At 29.3% G+C, this 10513-nt stretch overlaps 1 protein-coding gene across 1 annotated transcript in view; it reads left to right on the top strand.

Annotated features, from left to right (window-relative positions):
• Nucleotides 1–10513, top strand: part of LOC142234273 (uncharacterized) — a 59109-nt gene that overhangs the window by 15703 nt on the left and 32893 nt on the right. The window lies entirely within an intron of this gene.

Here is a 10513-nt window from a genome sequence, read left to right as displayed (position 1 = left end):
TTTGAAGAGGAAAATATCCACTTAATAAATAGAATGGATAGGTAGAGAACGGTTGATAAAATCCTTATGGACTTTATAGACATTGATGTTGAGATCTCAAGCATCAACATGGGTTTAACAATGGCTCAATTTAAAATCTAAAACAAAGCCAATGGATATATTGCGTTGAAATTTGATACAGATTCGATTTTTGGAAGGGTAAATTTTTAGACCATTGGCAATTTTCTACTTGACGTAAGTGATACTATAGTCACATACGATGAGTAATCCTAAAGTTATTTTCGACCTAAGTGTTGCAGTTAAAATATCGGTCCATATATTAAGATGGGCCTCATATGGATCCATGAGAAATAGCAATTTTCTTAAATTTTTGTAACTGGTGTTACTGTTAGGCAAATATATTATGAGTACTGGTTTACTGGGTTAATTTTTTAGTATAATAGGTTCGATCTAATATAAAAGTTAATCAACCGAAATTTTAGGACACGCAATTTACATAACATTATGGACATAAAAAAATAAAGATATATTAATTTTGGTTCTCATTTGCTCATGATGCAATTTAAAGCGCCTTGAAATAGGCCGTAGTCAAAATGACGAATGATGACGTTAGTGTACAAAAAATAAGGATGGATTTCCAGAGTTAAAGGAAAGTTCATAATCTTTGGTTCTAAAATTCTTTTCATTAAATTTAGGACACGAATCTTTGCGTTGGAAGAACTACACTCAAAAAAAAAAAAGTCAACAGGGTTTCGTTTGAGTATGGCATACAAAAGGTTTTATTGATGAGGTTTCAACTCCTTACCCCTTGAGTTGATGTAGCACCAGCGAAGCTTCGTTAACTCAAGCCATCTTTAGAGAGTCTCAGATACAGTTCTGTGAAATTCAATTGGAAAGTTGGTTAAAATTGTGGTCCTTTATCCGATTGAGTGACAGTAATTCATTATAGGGTTAATTGGATAAAGAGTTGCCATATATAAAAAAATTCAATGAAAATGTTAGTTTTAACGTAGAAATGGTAATTGCTTATTTCATTCTAATAAATTCATACACAGTGAAAATTCTTAAAGGTGGACACCCATGGTCGCCTAAATTTTGTCCAACTTTGAGAGGTGTCCAGGTATGAGAAATTAATTTTAATGTGTTAATATAGCAAACGTTCCCAGACAACTGTCCATATTTGGGAGGTGTTTGGGTTTCAGAGTGCCCAAGTTTGAGAGGTTTCACTGTATATACAAAGGAATCTGGAAAACAAAATATAATAATTAAAAGTTTTGTTGAACTAGCTTCAACAATGACTTTGATCCAAAGATTTTGACATTTTGGTATTGATGCTGCTTTCTTTAAAATAAAATAAATGTCAGATGTCCAAATTGTGATAGATACTTCAAAGTAAAAAATGATTTCTAAATTTCCAAAAAAAAAACCTTAAACCAAAGAAACATTATCCTCAAAATAAGTAATAGGCTAAGACTTATTTTGAGATTAACTGAAGCTTTTTATTTTTAATCTAAAGATTCAGTATCTCAGTTAATTTAAACACGATTTCTTTAAATCAAAAATGTTTGTGTTTTCTTTAAGAAAAAATTACCTTAATTTAAGGACATATATTTCAAAGCAAAGATGAATTTGCTTAAATGACGTATTCTAAAATATAGTTTGTATAATCATTCACGGGAGCCACCGTGGCGCAGTGGAGCATGTCCGCCTTGCATACAAAGGGTCGTGGGTTCAAACACTGCTTCGACCGAACACCAAAAAGAAATATCATCATCTCAAATATGTTTCAAAAGCATAATGTTATATTTGGAAGGGGAACATGTAACATCCCAGCAAAAGCAAGCGTCGCCAAAAAGTAGTGAAAATGTTATTTTTGGATTTGGAAATTGGTGCAAATTTGGCGCAGAAGTGATGAATTTAACATGGGCTTGTCATAGGACGGCCGTTGCACTAAATAAGGATCACATCTTCAGGTGTGATCCGAATTCAGTGTTTTGGATGCGAATTAATAAATTTTGTGATATTTTCATAAATAAATAATTTTTTTTAATGCATTTTAACGCTTGTCTGAACCACTTGATCTTAAATATTTTCAAAAATTTGCAATTTTTATAGAATGGATGTAGCATTTTTTCGAAATTTAAATAATTTGTACCATTTTATTAATCCTTATGTGTTTTAACTTATTTGAATCAAAAAAAGTTAAAATTAAAGGGTTTAAAAATATGAAAAAAAGCGAGTTATAAAAAAATTGGCTGCTAACGTCTCGTATTATTGAGTTAATTAAATAATAAAAGTATTCGTTTCCTTCAATTTTTAGCGGGAAATCTATGCCATAGTCAGTGGTGCCAACAATTTTGGGCTGAAAATCGTCAATTTTAAAAATATTATTCGTCAAAATCGTCAATTCATACCAAAGAATTCGTCAAAAGATTTAGGAACAAAATAAAAGTTTTATTCAAACATCTGAGGCATCCATATATTGTATACACAATAAAGCTGTTATTATCTAATATCTAATAAAGTTATATAGTTGTGTAAGTTGTGACCACATGTACTACATTGTTTAACAAAATTTTCTTGACAGAAAAATTTCATATTCTCCAAGCAAATTTAAATCCTTATTACTTGTTCATGTATAATTTTTATTATTATTACTATTATCGGTAATGAATAAAGTGAATTTAACTAGAGGTGTGCGCGTGAGGGAGTTTTCACGCACGCTCACGCACGCTCACAAATTCAAAATGTCATTCACGCACAATCACGCACGCCTGTTTTAGAATTGCTCACACTCACGCACGCTCACGAATGAATTCGTAACATTCACGCACGATCACGCACGCCCGTTTTTGAATTGCTCACACTCACGCACGCTCACGAATGAATTCGTAACATTCACGCACGATCACGCACGCCCGTTTTGGAATTGCTCACACTCACGCACGCTCACGAATGAATTCGTAACATTCACGCACGAAGGTTTTTATTGATTCACGCTCACTCACGTTCACGAACCAAAATCCTGCAAAGATAAACACTCACGATTGCAGAATAGTGACTACCGCACGCTCACGACGGGATATATCAACTCACGCACGTTCACGAACAACAAACTTATTCACGCACACTCACGATTCGAAAAAAAAACTACTCACGCACGTTCACGAACAATGAAACGTACTTCCACACACTCACGATTCATAAAAAAACTATTCACGCTATTCACGCACGATGTAAAATGCAACTCACGCACGTTCACGACTATTATACTTACAAAACAAACGAAAAAATGTAATTCACGAATGAGTACGAACTTAAAAACTTACTCACTCTCGCTCGTGATACAAATGAGTTACCCACACAAATTCGCCAAAATATTTCTAATTAAAAATCTGAAGTTGAAAACGTACTCAATTAAAAAATTAACAGATACAATTAACATTTTAATCAAATCAAAATATAAATTCAATTAAAAATTGGATTGATTTTGGCCGAAAAACTTAATTAATTTTTAATTGAGGCAATCAATGATTTATAGTGTTATTGTTTACTTATTTTATTTTTTATTATATTATAATTACATATATTATAATTATACTATATAGAATTATTTTTTTTACATCTAAGCCAAAATTTAATGAACCAATGAAACCAATTATTTCCGAAAATTATTAATTTTTTATTTGGAAGTATGTTTTCAATTTAAAAATGTTCAATCATTATTATACCCTTCACCACTATTGTGGTACAGGGTATAATAAGTTTGTGCATTTGTATGTAACGCCAAGAAGGAAAAGTCTGAGACCCATCGTTTAGTATACCGATCGTCTTAGAATTAAATTCTGAGTCGATTTAGCGATGTCTGTCTGTCTGTCCGTCTGTCTGTTGTTCAGATTTAGATATAGCTGCCATATATATTTTTCACCGATCTGGTCATAATTGGCGTGTATATCAACCGATCTTCCTCAAATTCCGTACATCCGAATATTTTATGAGTCTCGAAAAACTTGCCAAATATCAGCCAAATCGGTTCAGATTTAGATATAGCTCACATATATAGCTTTCGCCCGATTTACACTTATTTTCCCACAGAGGCCAATTTTTTTCTCCGATTTAGTTGAAATTTTGCATAGGGAATAGAATTAGCATTGTAACTATGCGTGCCAAATTTGGTTGAAATCGGTTCAGATTTAGATATAGCTCCCATATATAGCTTTCGCCCGATATGAACTTATATGGCCCCAGAAGCCAGAGTTTTACCCCACTTTGCTTAACATTTTGCACAAGAAGAACGTGAATTTCATCGTGAGTGTGAATTTTTCGTGAATGTGAGTTTCTTCGTGAGCGTGAATTTTCTCGTGAGCGTGATTTTTTCGTGAACGTGAATTTTTTCGTGAACGTGAATGTCATCGTGAGTGTGAAGTTTTCGTGAATGTGAATTTCTTCGTGAACGTGAATTTCTTCGTGAGCGTGAATTTTGTCGTGAGCGTGAATTGTTCGTGAATGTGAATTTTTTCGTGAACGTGAATTTTGTCGTGAGCGTGATTTTGAAAAAAAATTACTCACGCACATTCACGAACAGAATTTGATGTTCACGCACGATCACGCACGACACATTTTTGTTCAGTCCCATTCACGCACATTCACGTCATTTGGTCAAAATTTCATTCACGAATCACGTGACTCACGCGTGAATCACGCGTGTCACGAAAATTTCGTTTCACGCGCACACCTCTAAATTTAACTAAACTGGTTTCATACCAATCAGAATTATTTAGCTTTAAATAGTTTTTAGACAAAAGAATACCTTGCAATGTTTAAGTTTCAAAGGGATTCCGAATTTTAGGTTTATTTATATTTCTTTCTACATTGGAGACGGCTGGGAACAAGCTACATATAAATTGTAATATTATTGACATCAAAAATAACTTCTTTATATTATAACTTATGAAAATCGTAAACTTATAACTACATCACTTTGAAAAATCGTCAAATCGTCATAAAAACCCTTAAAAGGAAACACTTGAGTCGAGCATTTTAAAAAATCATCATCTCATAATTATGTTGTTTAAAATCGTCGTCAAATCGTCTGAGGCCAAATTTACCATCAAAAATCGTCAAAATGACGAAAAATCGTCAGAGTTGGCACCGCTGGCCATAGTCACTAAATTAGAGACGAAATCTTTCGATCTGGCTATGCTTATTTCTGCGTTGGATAACCTTAGTTTTTCCATATAATTTTTTTCTATTGAGAGAGAGAGAGGGAGAGCAGATTCCCCAAGTCTGTTGTGAAACATACTTCGGAAATACGAGATAACTTTCAAAATTAAAAAAATTTCACATTTTTATAGTAATATTCATAATAACATTGATTAATATTAATAGCTAAATCATTCTATTATTCATTATTTTCCATAGAACCCCTAAAATGAGAATAGATGTTTACTACAGTTCGATAAAGTACCAAACTTTATTTTCTCCTTTTCTCCCACTCTTTTCGACAATCTAGTCATCATCATCGACTGTTTGGCTTGTTCGTTGTTTTTTTTACTATATTCTTACGTTGAGAATGAAATAACTTGATTCACACTCACTGGTGGTCGGCCAATGCTGCTGCTGTTTTGTTTATGATGACTACATTTCTTTTGTACTTATCATACGTATATGCTGCTAAATGTACGTATTCATATAGGTGCCTTATATTTGAATACACCTGTATATGCACATATCTATTTCTCGAGCTATGTATGTGTCTGCCGGTGTATAAGCACCTGTTTTTGCGAGTTTCACTGACTTTTTTGTTTACACCCCAACACCTCCCCCCACCACTAAAAACATTATAATGGTATGTTATTGTTTTGAATTTGTACGCTTGCTTGTTGTTGTTTTTCTTGAACTGAACTTTGCTACATACATGTTTTTTGTTGTTTCCAACGAAGATAGCACTCTCCATTTGCTCTCAACTGTTTTACTAACATTTCTCATTGCATTGTGCATATGCACCTCTCATAATGATTCAACATAGCAGTGCATGTTGATGTTAAAAGTGGGGTTGGGTGAGAATAAGCTGAGTTTATGATTATGAGATGCTCTCGCTTTAATTTTGTGTGATATTTCCAATGTTTTTAGTAGACCTGAATATACTCGTAGGATATGTTGTTGGTATGTTTGTTTTCATTTGTTAAGCAAGGTTTAATCGCTAAATCTTCTTATGTCGTTAATATAAAAATATGAATTTAGTTTTATATGTCTACAAATACTACCAATTTGTTCGCTTTTTTAAATGTTACTAAAATGTAAAAACGAAATGAAATGAATTCCTATTAATTTGACTGAACGAATACAATATATTGTCAAAACATCCATTTTATTCATCGTTTTCTAGTTGCGACCAAAAACAATAGATAAAAAAAAAATTTTCGTTTCTCAAAATATTCTAAGACGAATTTGGGGAGAAGAAATAATTTGTAAAAATTGGAAAAATGTTCTTCGATAATAATTACCTAAAAATTAAAATTATTAGAAGATGGGAAATTGGCTTGTGTCATACCAAATGTTGCATTGGCGGCGCTAAGTCCATACAGGTTTGTAATTTCTTTTATTTGCATTTTTTTTAATGAAAACCTTAATTTTTTAAATTGAACAATGGTAAATTTTGAGCAATAAATTAAAAATTATATTTTCCCGTTTGTTCCAAGATGTTTCCAACTCTTAATTTCTTTTTATTTGCATTTTAATGCGTCCAATCAAACGCGTAAACGACAATTAGGGATCTAGCTCCGTCAATAGTTTGATGTTCTCAGCAGCCAATTTCCCATCTTCTAAAGTTATTGTCTTTGCTAGTTTCTCATTAAAAAAAAACTGCAAAAAATGATCGAACTTGTGTGACTCAATCCCGTTTGGTATGAAGTCAGTCATTTGGTATAAAGTCGGGCAATGTCCCAACTTCTTTTTCTATTATTAGAAAATTGTTGTCATCACATTTACACTAAATAACATTTTGACTAAAGGTGAGTATTAAGGTCGAGTTTAGCCGCTAAAATCGCTAAAGTGAAAACTAAATCAGTAAGAAAAATGCATGAAATTATACATATTTGTTGCAAATTTTATTATAACTTGATGGGGAAAAGCCCAAAGCAAATGTTCACAAAGTTTGTATTCCTTAAAATGGTTTTCTTTAATAATCCATAAACAAAAGTTTATTTGGAGATGACCTTCCCTTAAGGGTTTTGGTGTTGATTTCGAGCCAAATATACTGCTTCTTTAACCCTCTAATGCCCAATCCCGCCTTTATGCCTAGTACTAAGTTCGTTTTTGCGAAAAACGAATATCTTCATTTATCTCGGTAAATAGGGTCTCAAGCCCAGGGATGTTAACTTATTTATGCGAAATAATATACCTGCCTATTTTTTCGTGCGAAAAATCCAGGGTTGTATAAGTATGTGTTTGAAAATGCTCAAAACAAAGATTTCGCATATATTCCGCGCTAACGTTTTTTATATGGAGTATAACAGTTTTTCGTGCGAAAACGTTATCTTAGTACTAGGCTTTAGGCGGTTTTCGATAAAACGAGAAACTTTTAGTAAAACACACCTAAAGACAGCAAAACTATGTAAAACAAAACTTTGCCAAAACCCTACAAGAGTCTTTGCAGCAAATACATGCATTTGTGTCGTAACCACGGTTGCCATAGTTGCTAGGATTCTACCAAAAATGGTAGATTTTTTACTGTATGGTAGATTGGTAGAATTCTTGATAGATTCTTGATGATTCTTCTTCAACTAAGAGGTACTTCACAATTTTTATAGAAATAAAATTTTGCCAACATTTTTATAGAAATAAAATGTTGACAAAATGTTCAATAGAAATAAAACATTGACAAAATTTTCTATAGAAGTAGAATTATGAAAAAATTTTCTATAGAAATAGAATTATGAAAAAATTTTCTATAGAAATAAAATTTTAACAAATATTTCCATAGATATAAAAATTTCTATAGATATAGAAATAAAATGTTGACAAAATTTTCTATAGAAATAAAATTTTGACAAAATTTTCTATAGGAAGAAAATGTTGACAACATTTTCTATAGAAATAAACTTTGGACAAAATTTTCTATACTGATAAAATGTTGTAAAATTTTTCTATAGAAATAAAATTCTGACAAAATATTCAATCGAAATAAAACTTTGACAAAATGTTCTATAGAAATAAAACTTTGGCAAAATTTTCTATAGAAATAAAATTTTGACAAAATGTTCAATAGAAATAAAACTTTGACAAAATGTTCTATAGAAATAAAACGTTGACAAAATTTTCTATAGAAATAGAATTATGAAAAAATTTTCTATAGAAATAGAATTATGAAAAAATTTTCTATAGAAAAAAAATTTTAACAAATATTTCCATAGATATAAAAATTTCTATAGATATAGAAATAAAATATTGACAAAATTTTCTATAGAAATAAAATATTGACAAAATTTTCTATAGGAAGAAAATGTTGACAACATTTTCTATAGAAATAAACTTTGGACAAAATTTTCTATACTGATAAAATTTTGTCAAATTTTTCTATAGAAATAAAATTCTGACAAAATATTCAATCGAAATAAAACTTTGACAAAATGTTCTATAGAAATAAAACTTTGGCAAAATTTTCTATAGAAATAAAATTTTGACAAAATGTTCAATAGAAATAAAACTTTGACAAAATGTTCTATAGAAATAAAACGTTGACAAAATTTTCTATAGAAATAGAATTATGAAAAAATTTTCTATAGAAATAGAATTATGAAAAAATTTTCTATAGAAAAAAAATTTTAACAAATATTTCCATAGATATAAAAATTTCTATAGATATAGAAATAAAATATTGACAAAATTTTCTATAGGAATAAAATGTTGACAAAATTTTCTATAGAAATAAAACTTTGACAAAATGTTCTATAGAAATAAAACTTTGACAAAATTTTCTATAGAAATAAAATTTTGACAAAATGTTCAATAGAAATAAAACTTTGACAAAATTTTCTATATAAATAGATTTATGAAAAAATTTTCTATAGAAATAGAATTATGAAAAAATTTTCTATAGAAATAAAATTATGCAAAAATTTTCTATAGAAATGAAATTTTAACAAATATTTCTATAGATATAAAAATTTCTATAGATATAGAAATAAAATGTTGACAAAACTTTCTATAGGAATAAAATGTTGACAAAATTTTCTATAGAAATAAACTTTGGACAAAATTTTCTATACTGATAAAATTTTGAAAAATTTTTCTATAGAAATAAAATTCTGACAAAATGTTCAATAGAAATAAAACGTTGACAAAATGTTAAATAGAAATAAAACTTTGACAAAATTTTATATAGAAATAAAATTCGGACAAAATGTTCAATAGAAATAAAACTTTGACAAAATGTTCTATAGAAATAAAACTTTGACAAAACTTTCTATAGAAATAAAATTTTGACAAAATGTCCAATAGAAATAAAATTTTGACAAAATGTTCAATAGAAATAAAACTTTGACAAAATTTTCTATAGAAATAAAATTATGACAAAATTTTCTATAGAAATAAAATTATGAAAAAATTTTCTATAGGAATACAATTTTAACAAATATTTCTCCATAGATATAAAAATTTTTAGAAATAAAATGTTGACAAAATTTTCTATAGAAATAAAATTTTGACAAAATTTTCTATAGGAATAAAATGTTGACAAAATTTTCTGTAGAAACAAACTTTGGACAAAATTTTCTATACTGATAAAATTTTAACAAATTTTTCTATAGAAATAAAATTCTGACAATTTTTTTTATAGAAATAAAATTTTGATAAAATGTCCTATAGAAAAAAATTTTTAATCCAAGTAAACTTTTTCTTGAGAGCACTTTCTATTAATATTTCAAAATTTAAAATTTGTTCAATTCAGTTTTTAAGTTCGGAAACATTTACTTTTGCATACAAACCTAAGTACACTTCAACATATTCTAACAAGTTTTGGTGTTCATAAAATTAATATTGTCTTTTATAGCATCTTACTTTATGAAATTACATAAACCTGTTCTAAATAGTAACTCCATTTGATTATACAAATTATGAATTTCGATAAAATTTTCTATAGAAATAAAATTTTTAATCCAAGTAAACTTTTTCTTCAGAGCACTTTCTATCAATATTTCAAAATTTAAAATTTGTTCAATTCAGTTTTTAAGTTCGGAAACATTTTATTTTGCATACAAACCTAAGTATACTTCAACATATTCTAACAAGTTTTGGTGTTCATAAAATTAATATTATCTCTTATAGCATCTTACTTTATGAAATTACATAAACCGGTTCTAAATAGTAACTCCATTTGATTATACAAATTATGAATTTCGGTTGATTCTTTTTGAAATAAGCTAATATCGTCTTTTTCGAGGCAAAAATCGGCAAAATGGAAGCCCTAAGTCCAACGTTTACGATAGTGGTTTTCCAAACGTTTTATTTCTTT

The sequence above is a fragment of the Haematobia irritans genome, chromosome 4, assembly GCF_050003625.1.
Source record: "Haematobia irritans isolate KBUSLIRL chromosome 4, ASM5000362v1, whole genome shotgun sequence".
In the NCBI taxonomy this organism is placed as follows: Eukaryota; Metazoa; Arthropoda; class Insecta; order Diptera; family Muscidae; genus Haematobia; species Haematobia irritans.
Note: the sequence above shows the minus strand (reverse complement) of the source record. Positions and strands in the feature narration are given on the sequence as shown.